Source organism: Salvelinus fontinalis, chromosome 32 (genome assembly GCF_029448725.1).
Source record: "Salvelinus fontinalis isolate EN_2023a chromosome 32, ASM2944872v1, whole genome shotgun sequence".
NCBI classification, from domain to species: domain Eukaryota; kingdom Metazoa; phylum Chordata; class Actinopteri; order Salmoniformes; family Salmonidae; genus Salvelinus; species Salvelinus fontinalis.
In genome coordinates, this window is record NC_074696.1 from 4,039,738 (window position 1) to 4,054,217 (window position 14,480).

Genomic DNA, 14,480 nt, shown 5'->3' on the forward strand with positions numbered 1-14,480 from the left:
ACCCGTGTCGACTGAGACAAGGAGACCCACGAAGTGACCGTAGACTTTTGGTTTCTCTCCCTCTAAAAACAGAAATAAATCATTCTAAATAACAAACTGGCTTTATTTACAAAGTAGTAACAACGTCCCCGTGTTCAATAATTGCCTTTTTCTCACTCGCTTTACGTTATTTGAAAACGAAATAATCTCCAAAATATCGTTATTTTTTTAAACACAGCTATTATTATTATGAATTAATTTATAATTATATAAAAGCCCCTTAGATATTCTCACAGAGCAGATCCTAACGAAAAATGCCCCTTAGATATTGATGTAAAATCCTCCTGTCCTCTAAATTGAATTAACACTTTTAATTATTACTTGATTCCAAATATGTTACTTCATAGTTTTGATATCTTTAATATTATTCTACAAAGTAAAACCCTTGAATGTGTAGTTGTGCCCAAACGTTTGACTGGTACTGTATGTAGTTACAGCAGACCAAGGTAGAAGCGTCAGACACATGCAACATCATCACACACTTCCTGTATTGGAGTTGTTGGTTCTGTGGGTCGTGCGGATGGGCCACCAGCGTCCTCCTGAAACCTCATGATGGCTGCAGAAGCTGGAGTCCTTAGGATACGTTGCCTCCTCTGGATTTGAGGTCTAACCAACGCCTTGCCTAGCTCCTCGAGAAAGAGCCATCTCCTCTGGATTTGAGGTCTTACCAATGTCTTGCCCAGCTCCTCGAGAAAGAGCTGTCTCTGGAGCTTCCCTCTGTTCCAATCTGTGTTCAACACCATCCAGATGACAAACGTGTTTTACGTCGAGATGTCCAAGATCTTGAAGAATATCACAAGTGGCCAGTGTAGGGTTCCTCTTTTGCAGCTGTAGGCAATGTAATCCATAATGAATTCTTGTTTTTGATGATCCTGGCCACAGATTCCCCCATCCCTATGCAGCGTACTCATGAGTACCACATTTTTGCCTTTCTTGGCACGTAGGACACTAGGGACGTGTCGACTGCGAACACAAACTTAGAGGAATTGATAGGCGTGTTCCGTGTATTCAACAGCTGAGGTGGGAGCTCTGGCTTGTTTTTTCATACTGTTCCTACCATCATCAGCCTCCTATTGAGGAGCTCCTGTCTTAACTTGTTTAAAGTAAAAAAGCTAATGCATGTGATGTTGTGGCCACGGAGTCCCTGTGTCACGTCCAGGACAACCCGCATCCCTTGGTTCTTCTCAGGGACTCCTCCATCTGGTTTCCTCGTATACACTTTCAAGTTCAACGCATATAATGAAGCAGCATCACAGGCAGCCCAGATCTCGATTCCATATTTTGCGAGTGTAGAAGGTATGTACTGCTTGAAGGGGCAGCGGCCCCTAAATGGCATAAGCTGCTTGTAAAACAAGGGAAAGTGGTGCACCCACTTGTTCCACACTGATCTGATTGCAGCAAGCTTGTCTCTCTACACTGACATGATAGCAGCTAGCTTGTCTCTCTACACTGACATGATAGCAGCTAGCTTGTCTCTCTACACTGACCTGACTGCAGCTAGCTTGTCTCTCTACACTGACATGATAGCAGCTAGCTTGTCTCTCTGCACTGACCTGACTGCAGCTAGCTTGTCTCTCTACACTGACCTGATGGCAGCTAGCTTGTCTCTCTGCACTGACCTGACTGCAGCTAGCTTGTCTCTCTACACTGATCTGATTGCAGCTAGCTTGTCTCTCTGCACTGACCTGACTGCAGCTAGCTTGTCTCTCTCCACTGACCTGATTGCAGCTAGCTTGTCTCTCTACACTGACCTGATAGCAGCTAGCTTGTCTCTCTGCACTGACCTGACTGCAGCTAGCTTGTCTCTCTACACTGACCTGATAGCAGCTAGCTTGTCTCTCTACACTGACCTGACTGCAGCTAGCTTGTCTCACTACACTGACCTGATGGCAGCTAGCTTGTCCCTCTACACTGACCTGATGGCAGCTAGCTTGTCTCTCTACACTGACCTGATAGCAGCTAGCTTGTCTCTCTACACTGACCTGATAGCAGCTAGCTTGTCTCTCTACACTGACCTGATAGCCGCTAGCTTGTCTCTCTACACTGACATGATAGCAGCTAGCTTGTCTCTCTGCACTGACCTGATAGCGGCTAGCTTGTCTCTCTGCACTGACCTGATTGCAGCTAGCTTGTCTCTCTGCACTGATCTGACTGCAGCTAGCTTGTCTCTCTACACTGACCTGATAGCAGCTAGCTTGTCTCTCTACACTGACCTGATTGCAGCTAGCTTGTCTCTGCACTGACCAGATTGCAGCTAGCTTGTCTCTCTGCACTGACCTGACTGCAGCTAGCTTGTCTCTCTGCACTGACCTGTTTGCAGCTAGCTTGTCTCTCTGCACTGACCTGACTGCAGCTAGCTTGTCTCTGCACTGACCAGATTGCAGCTAGCTTGTCTCTCTGCACTGACCTGATAGCAGCTAGCTTGTCTCTCTGCACTGACCTGATTGCAGCTAGCTTGTCTCTCTGCACTGACCTGATAGCAGCTAGCTTGTCTCTCTGCACTAACCTGATAGCAGCTAGCTTGTCTCTCTGCACTGACCTGATAGCAGCTAGCTTGTCTCTCTACACTGACCTGATAGCAGCTAGCTTGTCTCTCTGCACTGACCTGATTGCAGCTAGCTTGTCTCTCTGCACGGAACTCACTGCAGCTAGCTTGTCTCTCTGAGCTTGTCTCTCTGCACTGACCTGATAGCAGCTAGCTTGTCTCTCTGCACTGACCTGATTGGAGCTAGCTTGTCTCTCTACACTGACCTGATTGCAGCTAGCTTGTCTCTCTACACTGACCTGAGAGCAGCTAGCTTGTCTCTCTGCACTGACCTGATAGCAGCTAGCTTGTCTCTGCACTGACCTGACTGCAGCTAGCTTGTCTCTCTGCACTGACCTGATAGCAGCTAGCTTGTCTCTCTACACTAACCTGGTGGCAGCTAGCTTGTCTCTCTGCACTGACCTGACTGCAGCTAGCTTGTCTCTCTGCACTGACCTGATAGCAGCTAGCTTGTCTCTCTACACTAACCTGGTGGCAGCTAGCTTGTCTCTCTGCACTGACCTGATTGCAGCTAGCTTGTCTCTCTGCACTGATCTGATTGCAGCTAGCTTGTCTCTCTACACTGACCTGATGGCAGCTAGCTTGTCTCTCTACACTGACCTGATGGCAGCTAGCTTGTCTCTCTACACTGATCTGATAGCAGCTAGCTTGTCTCTCTACACTGACCTGATGGCAGCTAGCTTGTCTCTCTACACTGACCTGACTGCAGCTAGCTTGTCTCTCTGCACTGACCTGATAGCAGCTAGCTTGTCTCTCTACACTGACCTGATGGCAGCTAGCTTGTCTCTCTGCACTGACCTGACTGCAGCTAGCTTGTCTCTCTACACTGACCTGATTACAGCTAGCTTGTCTCTCTGCACTGACCTGACTGCAGCTAGCTTGTCTCTCTACACTGACCTGATAGCAGCTAGCTTGTCTCTCTACACTGACCTGATAGCAGCTAGCTTGTCTCTCTACACTGACCTGATGGCAGCTAGCTTGTCTCTCTGCACTGACCTGACTGCAGCTAGCTTGTCTCTCTACACTGACCTGATTACAGCTAGCTTGTCTCTCTGCACTGACCTGACTGCAGCTAGCTTGTCTCTCTACACTGACCTGATAGCAGCTAGCTTGTCTCTCTACACTGACCTGATAGCAGCTAGCTTGTCTCTCTGCACTGACCTGACTGCAGCTAGCTTGTCTCTCTACACTGACCTGATAGCAGCTAGCTTGTCTCTCTACACTGACCTGACTGCAGCTAGCTTGTCTCTCTACACTGACCTGACTGCAGCTAGCTTGTCTCTCTACACTGACCTGATAGCAGCTAGCTTGTCTCTCTACACTGACCTGACTGCAGCTAGCTTGTCTCTCTACACTGACCTGATTGCAGCTAGCTTGTCTCTCTACACTGACCTGATAGCAGCTAGCTTGTCTCTCTGCACTGACCTGATAGCAGCTAGCTTGTCTCTCTACACTGACCTGATAGCAGCTAGCTTGTCTCTCTGCACTGACCTGATTGCAGCTAGCTTGTCTCTCTGCACTGAACTCACTGCAGCTAGCTTGTCTCTCTGAGCTTGTCTCTCTGCACTGACCTGATAGCAGCTAGCTTGTCTCTCTGCACTGACCTGATTGGAGCTAGGTTGTCTCTCTACACTGACCTGATTGCAGCTAGCTTGTCTCTCTACACTGACCTGAGAGCAGCTAGCTTGTCTCTCTGCACTGACCTGATAGCAGCTAGCTTGTCTCTGCACTGACCTGACTGCAGCTAGCTTGTCTCTCTGCACTGACCTGATAGCAGCTAGCTTGTCTCTCTACACTAACCTGGTGGCAGCTAGCTTGTCTCTCTGCACTGACCTGACTGCAGCTAGCTTGTCTCTCTGCACTGACCTGATAGCAGCTAGCTTGTCTCTCTACACTAACCTGGTGGCAGCTAGCTTGTCTCTCTGCACTGACCTGATTGCAGCTAGCTTGTCTCTCTGCACTGATCTGATTGCAGCTAGCTTGTCTCTCTACACTGACCTGATGGCAGCTAGCTTGTCTCTCTACACTGACCTGATGGCAGCTAGCTTGTCTCTCTACACTGATCTGATAGCAGCTAGCTTGTCTCTCTACACTGACCTGATGGCAGCTAGCTTGTCTCTCTACACTGACCTGACTGCAGCTAGCTTGTCTCTCTGCACTGACCTGATAGCAGCTAGCTTGTCTCTCTACACTGACCTGATGGCAGCTAGCTTGTCTCTCTGCACTGACCTGACTGCAGCTAGCTTGTCTCTCTACACTGACCTGATTACAGCTAGCTTGTCTCTCTGCACTGACCTGACTGCAGCTAGCTTGTCTCTCTACACTGACCTGATAGCAGCTAGCTTGTCTCTCTACACTGACCTGATAGCAGCTAGCTTGTCTCTCTACACTGACCTGATGGCAGCTAGCTTGTCTCTCTGCACTGACCTGACTGCAGCTAGCTTGTCTCTCTACACTGACCTGATTACAGCTAGCTTGTCTCTCTGCACTGACCTGACTGCAGCTAGCTTGTCTCTCTACACTGACCTGATAGCAGCTAGCTTGTCTCTCTACACTGACCTGATAGCAGCTAGCTTGTCTCTCTGCACTGACCTGACTGCAGCTAGCTTGTCTCTCTACACTGACCTGATAGCAGCTAGCTTGTCTCTCTACACTGACCTGACTGCAGCTAGCTTGTCTCTCTACACTGACCTGACTGCAGCTAGCTTGTCTCTCTACACTGACCTGATAGCAGCTAGCTTGTCTCTCTACACTGACCTGACTGCAGCTAGCTTGTCTCTCTACACTGACCTGATTGCAGCTAGCTTGTCTCTCTACACTGACCTGATAGCAGCTAGCTTGTCTCTCTGCACTGACCTGATAGCAGCTAGCTTGTCTCTCTGCACTGACCTGATAGCAGCTAGCTTGTCTCTCTGCACTGACCTGATAGCAGCTAGCTTGTCTCTCTACACTGACCTGATAGCAGCTAGCTTGTCTCTCTACACTGACCCAATAGCAGCTAGCTTGTCTCTCTGCCTCCGAGCTGGTGTGGTGTCTCGGGTATCGAAGCAGATAATCCTCGAAATAATGTGGAAGTTTTCCAGAGACATTGTTTCACGGAGAAGTTCTCTGTCAGTTTCTGCACCCCACAGGGATTCTGTGGATTCCCCATTGGATCTGAAAACACCAGTATGGAGAAGAAAAATAAATGAGTTTGGTCCATCTCCTTCCATCTCTCTCCAAAAACACACCTTTCCTCCAAATTAGTGAAGTCCAGAATGATTTCCTGGATGGTGTCTGTGATGAACAGTTGAAAATAAGACTTTAAGTCCTGCACATGAGTAACCGCCTTCCACGACCACGGCCCTGGTTGCATCCTCATCACATTGGCAGCCATGTTGGGTGGCTCATTCCTTGGGAAAGAAGACTGTTCAATTTCATTTTTTTTTTTATCCATATTTCTCCTCCTGCAGGCTGCTGACGGGCTGGTCCTGGGGCTGGGTGCTGAGGGGCTGGTCCTGGGACTGGGTGCTGAGGGGCTGGTCCTGGGGCTGGCTGCTGACCGGCTGGTCCTGGGAATGGGTGCTGAGGGGCTGGTCCCGGGGCTGGCTGCTGACCGGCTGGTCCTGGGGCTGGGTACTGAGGGGCTGGTCCTGGGACTGGTTGCTGATGGGCTGGTCCTGGGTCTGGCTGCTGATGGGCTGGTCCTGGGGCTGGTCCTGGGACTGGCTGCTGACGGGCTGGTCCTGGGGCTGGTTGCTGACGGGCTGGTCCTGGGGCTGGCTAGTGACCGGCTGGTCCTGGGACTGGCTGCTGACGGGCTGGTCCTGGGGCTGGCTGCTGACCGGCTGGTCCTGGGGCTGGTTGCTGATGGGCTGGTCCTGGGTCTGGCTGCTGATGGGCTGGTCCTGGGGCTGGTCCTGGGACTGGCAGCTGACGGGCTGGTCCCGGGGCTGGAAGGAGGAAGACACCTACACACACACTTTCCCACACTTTTATTACCCTCGGGTCCAGTGGACCAGAACACCACATATGTAATATTAATGTGTAGGGGGGGGGGGATCCAGTGGACCAGAACACCACATATGTAATATTAATGTGTAGGGGGGGGGGGTCCAGTGGACCAGAACACCACATATGTAATATTAATGTGTAGGGGGGGGTCCAGTGGACCAGAACACCACATATGTAATATTAATGTGTAGGGGGGGGGGGGAGGGGTCCAGTGGACCAGAACACCACATATGTAATATTAATGTGTAGGGGGGGGGGGGGGTCCAGTGGACCAGAACACCACATATGTAATATAAATGTGTAGGGGGGGTCCAGTGGACCAGAACACCACATATGTAATATTAATGTGTAGGGTGGGGGGGGGGGTTGGGGGGTCCAGTGGACCAGAACACCACATATGTAATATTAATGTGTAGGGGGGGGGGGGGGGGGGTCCAGTGGACCAGAACACCACATATGTAATATTAATGTGTAGGGGGGGGTCCAGTGGACCAGAACACCACATATGTAATATTAATGTGTAGGGGGGGTCCAGTGGACCAGAACACCACATATGTAATATTAATGTGTAGGGGGGGGGGTCCAGGGGACCAGAACACCACATATGTAATATTAATGTGTAGGGGGGGGGGGGTCCAGTGGACCAGAACACCACATATGTAATATTAATGTGTAGGGGGGGGGGGGGGGTCCAGTGGACCAGAACACCACAAATGTAATATTAATGTGTAGGGGGGGGGGGGGGGGGGGGGGGGGTCCAGTGGACCAGAACACCACATATGTAATATTAATGTGTAGGGGGGGGGGGGGGGGGGTCCAGGGGACCAGAACACCACATATGTAATATTAATGTGTAGGGGGGGGTCCAGTGGACCAGAACACCACATATGTAATATTAATGTGTAGGGGGGGGGGGGGGGGGGGGTCCAGTGGACCAGAACACCACATATGTAATATTAATGTGTAGGGGGGGGGGGGTCCAGTGGACCAGAACACCACATATGTAATATTAATGTGTAGGGGGGGGGGGGGGGGGGGTCCAGTGGACCAGAACACCACATATGTAATATTAATGTGTAGGGGGGGGGGGGGGGGGTCCAGGGGACCAGAACACCACATATGTAATATTAATGTGTAGGGGGGGGGTCCAGTGGACCAGAACACCACATATGTAATATTAATGTGTAGGGGGGGGGGTGGGGGGGTCCAGTGGACCAGAACACCACATATGTAATATTAATGTGTAGGGGGGGGGGGGTCCAGTGGACCAGAACACCACATATGTAATATTAATGTGTAGGGGGGGGGGGGTCCAGGGGACCAGAACACCACATATGTAATATTAATGTGTAGGGGGGGGGGGGGGGGGGGGGTCCAGTGGACCAGAACACCACATATGTAATATTAATGTGTAGGGGGGGGGGGGGTCCAGTGGACCAGAACACCACATATGTAATATTAATGTGTAGGGGGGGGGGTCCAGTGGACCAGAACACCACATATGTAATATTAATGTGTAGGGGGGGGGGGTCCAGTGGACCAGAACACCACATATGTAATATTAATGTGTAGGGGGGGGGGGGGGGTCCAGTGGACCAGAACACCACATATGTAATATTAATGTGTAGGGGGGGGGGTCCAGTGGACCAGAACACCACATATGTAATATTAATGTGTAGGGGGGGGGGGGGGGGTTCCAGTGGACCAGAACACCACATATGTAATATTAATGTGTAGGGGGGGGGGGGGGTCCAGGGGACCAGAACACCACAAATGTAATATTAATGTGTAGGGGGGGGGGGGTCCAGTGGACCAGAACACCACATATGTAATATTAATGTGTAGGGGGGGGGGGGTCCAGTGGACCAGAACACCACATATGTAATATTAATGTGTAGGGGGGGGGGGGTTCCAGTGGACCAGAACACCACATATGTAATATTAATGTGTAGGGGGGGGGGGGGGGGTCCAGTGGACCAGAACACCACATATGTAATATTAATGTGTAGGGGGGGGGGTTCCAGTGGACCAGAACACCACATATGTAATATTAATGTGTAGGGGGGGGGGTCCAGTGGACCAGAACACCACATATGTAATATTAATGTGTAGGGGGGGGGGGGGTCCAGTAGACCAGAACACCACATATGTAATATTAATGTGTAGGGGGGGGGGGGGGGGTCCAGGGGACCAGAACACCACATATGTAATATTAATGTGTAGGGGGGGGGTCCAGGGGACCAGAACACCACATATGTAATATTAATGTGTAGGGGGGGGGGTCCAGTGGACCAGAACACCACATATGTAATATTAATGTGTAGGGGGGGGGGGTTCCAGTGGACCAGAACACCACATATGTAATATTAATGTGTAGGGGGGGGGGGAGGGTCCAGGGGACCAGAACACCACATATGTAATATAAATGTGTAGGGGGGGGTGGGGTCCAGGGGACCAGAACACCACATATGTAATATTAATGTGTAGGGGGGGTCCAGTGGACCAGAACACCACATATGTAATATTAATGTGTAGGGGGGGGGGGGGGTCCAGTGGACCAGAACACCACATATGTAATATTAATGTGTAGGGGGGGGGGGGGGTCCAGTGGACCAGAACACCACATATGTAATATTAATGTGTAGGGGGGGGGGGGGTCCAGTGGACCAGAACACCACATATGTAATATTAATGTGTAGGGGGGGGGGGGGTCCAGGGGACCAGAACACCACATATGTAATATTAATGTGTAGGGGGGAGGGGGGGTCCAGTGGACCAGAACACCACATATGTAATATTAATGTGTAGGGGGAAGGGGGGGGGGGTCCAGTGGACCGGAACACCACATATGTAATATTAATGTGTAGGGGGGGGGGGGGGTCCAGTGGACCAGAACACCACATATGTAATATTAATGTGTAGGGGGGGGGGTCCAGTGGACCAGAACACCACATATGTAATATTAATGTGTAGGGGGAAGGGGGGGGGTTCAGTGGACCAGAACACCACATATGTAATATTAATGTGTAGGGGGGGGGGGGTCCAGTGGACCAGAACACCACATATGTAATATTAATGTGTAGGGGGGGGGGGGGGGGGGGTCCAGTGGACCAGAACACCACATATGTAATATTAATGTGTAGGGGGGGGGGGGGGGGGTCCAGTGGACCAGAACACCATATATGTAATATTAATGTGTAGGGGGGGGGTCCAGTGGACCAGAACACCACATATGTAATATTAATGTGTAGGGGGGGGGGGGGGGGGGGTCCAGTGGACCAGAACACCACATATGTAATATTAATGTGTAGGGGGGGGGGGGGGGGTCCAGTGGACCAGAACACCACATATGTAATATTAATGTGTAGGGGGGGGGGGGGGGGGTCCAGTGGACCAGAACACCACATATGTAATATTAATGTGTAGGGGGGGGGGGGGGGTCCAGTGGACCAGAACACCACATATGTAATATTAATGTGTAGGGGGGGGGGTCCAGTGGACCAGAACACCACATATGTAATATTAATGTGTAGGGGGGGGGGGTTCCAGTGGACCAGAACACCACATATGTAATATTAATGTGTAGGGGGGGGGGGGGGTCCAGTGGACCAGAACACCACATATGTAATATTAATGTGTAGGGGGGGGGGGTCCAGTGGACCAGAACACCACATATGTAATATTAATGTGTAGGGGGGGGGGGGTCCAGTGGACCAGAACACCACATATGTAATATTAATGTGTAGGGGGGGGGGGGTCCAGTAGACCAGAACACCACATATGTAATATTAATGTGTAGGGGGGGGGGGGGGGGGGGTTCAGGGGACCAGAACACCACATATGTAATATTAATGTGTAGGGGGGGGTCCAGGGGACCAGAACACCACATATGTAATATTAATGTGTAGGGGGGGGGTCCAGTGGACCAGAACACCACATATGTAATATTAATGTGTAGGGGGGGGGGGGTTCCAGTGGACCAGAACACCACATATGTAATATTAATGTGTAGGGGGGGGGGGGGGGGGTCCAGGGGACCAGAACACCACATATGTAATATAAATGTGTAGGGGGGGGGTGGGGTCCAGGGGACCAGAACACCACATATGTAATATTAATGTGTAGGGGGGGTCCAGTGGACCAGAACACCACATATGTAATATTAATGTGTAGGGGGGGGGGTCCAGTGGACCAGAACACCACATATGTAATATTAATGTGTAGGGGGGGGGGTCCAGTGGACCAGAACACCACATATGTAATATTAATGTGTAGGGGGGGGGGGGGGGGGTCCAGTGGACCAGAACACCACATATGTAATATTAATGTGTAGGGGGGGGGGGGGGGGGTCCAGTGGACCAGAACACCACATATGTAATATTAATGTGTAGGGGGAAGGGGGGGGGGTCCAGTGGACCGGAACACCACATATGTAATATTAATGTGTAGGGGGGGGGGGGGTCCAGTGGACCAGAACACCACATATGTAATATTAATGTGTAGGGGGGGGGGGGCCAGTGGACCAGAACACCACATATGTAATATTAATGTGTAGGGGGAAGGGGGGGGGTTCAGTGGACCAGAACACCACATATGTAATATTAATGTGTAGGGGGGGGGGTCCAGTGGACCAGAACACCACATATGTAATATTAATGTGTAGGGGGGGGGGGGGGGGGGTCCAGTGGACCAGAACACCACATATGTAATATTAATGTGTAGGGGGGGGGGGGGGGTCCAGTGGACCAGAACACCATATATGTAATATTAATGTGTAGGGGGGGGTCCAGTGGACCAGAACACCACATATGTAATATTAATGTGTAGGGGGGTCCAGTGGACCAGAACACCACATATGTAATATTAATGTGTAGGGGGGGGGGTCCAGTGGACCAGAACACCACATATGTAATATTAATGTGTAGGGGGGGGGGGTCCAGTGGACCAGAACACCACATATGTAATATTAATGTGTAGGGGGGGGGGGGGTCCAGTGGACCAGAACACCACATATGTAATATTAATGTGTAGGGGGGGGGGGGGGGGGTCCAGTGGACCAGAACACCACATATGTAATATTAATGTGTAGGGGGGGGGGGTCCAGTGGACCAGAACACCACATATGTAATATTAATGTGTAGAGGGGGGGGGGGGGGGGGTCCAGGGGACCAGAACACCGCATATGTAATATTAATGTGTAGGGGGGGGGGGGGTCCAGTGTACCAGAACACCACATATGTAATATTAATGTGTAGGGGGGGGGGGGGGGGGGTCCAGTGGACCAGAACACCACATATGTAATATTAATGTGTAGTGGGGGGGGGGTCCAGTGTACCAGAACACCACATATGTAATATTAATGTGTAGGGGGGGGGTCCAGTGGACCAGAACACCACATATGTAATATTAATGTGTAGGGGGGTCCAGTGGACCAGAACACCACATATGTAATATTAATGTGTAGGGGGGGTCCAGTGGACCAGAACACCACATATGTAATATTAATGTGTAGGGGGGGGGGTCCAGTGGACCAGAACACCACATATGTAATATTAATGTGTAGGGGGGGGGGGTCCAGTGGACCAGAACACCACATATGTAATATTAATGTGTAGGGGGGGGGGGTCCAGTGGACCAGAACACCACATATGTAATATTAATGTGTAGGGGGGTCCAGTGGACCAGAACACCACATATGTAATATTAATGTGTAGGGGGGGTCCAGTGGACCAGAACACCACATATGTAATATTAATGTGTAGGGGGGGGGTCCAGTGGACCAGAACACCACATATGTAATATTAATGTGTAGGGGGGGGGGGGTCCAGTGGACCAGAACACCACATATGTAATATTAATGTGTAGGGGGGGGGGTCCAGTGGACCAGAACACCACATATGTAATATTAATGTGTAGGGGGGTGGGGTCCAGTGGACCAGAACACCACATATGTAATATTAATGTGTAGGGGGGGGGGGGTCCAGTAGACCAGAACACCACATATGTAATATTAATGTGTAGGGGGGGGGGCGGGGGGTCCAGTGGAACAGAACACCACATATGTAATATTAGTGTTCAGGGAGGGTGCACGGTGTGCACTCAATGAAAATGCATTATTTTACATGTTCTTCAAAGAAAATGAGCCAAGGCCAATGAGTCTCAGGTTGAAAAAAATAATGAATTGTGTCATTTTTCTTTCAGTAAACATTGTAAATGGTTCCCACAGACCCGAACACCACACAAGGGTTAAATTGTTGGCTTGGCACACCTGTATTTGGGGAGTTTCTCCCATTCTTCTCTGCAGATCATCTCAAGCTCTGTCAGGTTGGATGGGGAGAATTGCTGCACAGCTATTTTCAGGTCTCTGCAGAAATGTTTGATCAGGTTTAAGTTCGGGCTCTGGCTGGGCCACTCAAGAACATTCAGAGACTTGTCCTGAAGCCACTCCTGTGTTGTCTTGGCTGTGTGCTTAGGGTTGTTGTCCTGTTGGAAGGTGAACCTTCACCCCAGTCTGAGGTCCTGAGCGCTCTGGAGACGGTTTTCATCAAGGATTTCTCTGTACTTTGCTCCGTTCATCTTTCCCTCGATCCTGACTAGTCTCCCAGTCTCTGCCGCTGAATAACATCCTCACAGCATGATGCTGCCACCATCGCACTTCACCGTAGGGATGGTGCCAGGTTTCCTCCAGATGTGACGCTTGGCATTCATTGTCATTATGGGGTATTGTGTGTAGATGGCCGGGGATTACCGTGGTAACAAGGCTGTAATGTAACAACGTGAGGACAAATTCAAGGGGTCTGAATACTTTCCGAAGGCACTGCATACTCTAGTTTTATGATGATTTGTTTTAGGGTATAGGGTCTAGTTTTCCAAGTGCTGTGTAATGGTCTAGCACATGTGAGAATGGCCGCTATGATGAGGATTAATGATGGTAGTGAGGGGCTAAGTGGGAACAATGATGTAGAAAAAGCACATTCCAGATAAACCTGGTGGAAAAGTAATCTGACAGAGGAGCAAGGGAGAGGAGGAGAGTAGAGGAGGAGAGTAGAGGAAGGAAGTAGAGGAGAAAGGAGAGAGGAGGAGAGAGAGGAGAGGAGAAAAGAGGAGAGAGTAGAAGAGAGTAGAGGAGGGGAGTAGAGGAGGAGAGTAGAGGAGGAGAGTATAGGAGGAGAGTAGAGGACGGGAGTAGAGGAGAAAGGAGAGAGGAGGAGAGAGAGGAGAGGAGAGGAGAAAAGAGGAGAGAGTAGAAGAGAGTAGAGGAGGAGAGTATAGGAGGAGAGTAGAGGAGGGGAGGGGAGTAGAGGAGGAGAGTAGAGGAGGAGAGTATGGGAGGAGAGTAGAGGAGAAAGGAGAGGAGAGGAGAGTAGAGGAGGAGAGTAGAGGAGAAAAGAGGAGAGAGAGGAGTAAAGGAGGAGAGTAGAGGAGGGGAGTAGAGGAGGAGAGTAGAGGAGGGGAGTAGAGGAGGAGAGTAGAGTAGAAAGGAGAGGAGAGGAGAAAAGAGGAGAGAGAGGAGAGGAGAGGAGAGGAGAAAAGAGGAGGGAGAGGAGAGGAGAGGGGAGACATGAGTAGAGGAGGGGAGTAGAGGAGGAGAGTAGAGGAGAGAGGAGAGGAGGGGAGTAGAGGAGAAAGGAGAGGAGAGGAGAAAAGAGGAGAGATGAGTAGAGGTGAGAGAAGGAGAGGAGAGAGATGGAGGATCGGTCCCCCCCCCCCCCCCCCCCCCCCTTGGGTTGTGCCGTGGCAGAGATATTTACGAGCTATACTCTGCCTTTTCTCAGGATGGTAAATTGGTGTTTGAAGGTATCCCTCTAGTGGTGTGGGGGCTGTGCTTTGGCAAAGTGGGTGAGGTTATATCCTGCATGTTTGGCCCTGTCCGGGGGTATCTTCGCATGGTGCCACAGTGTCT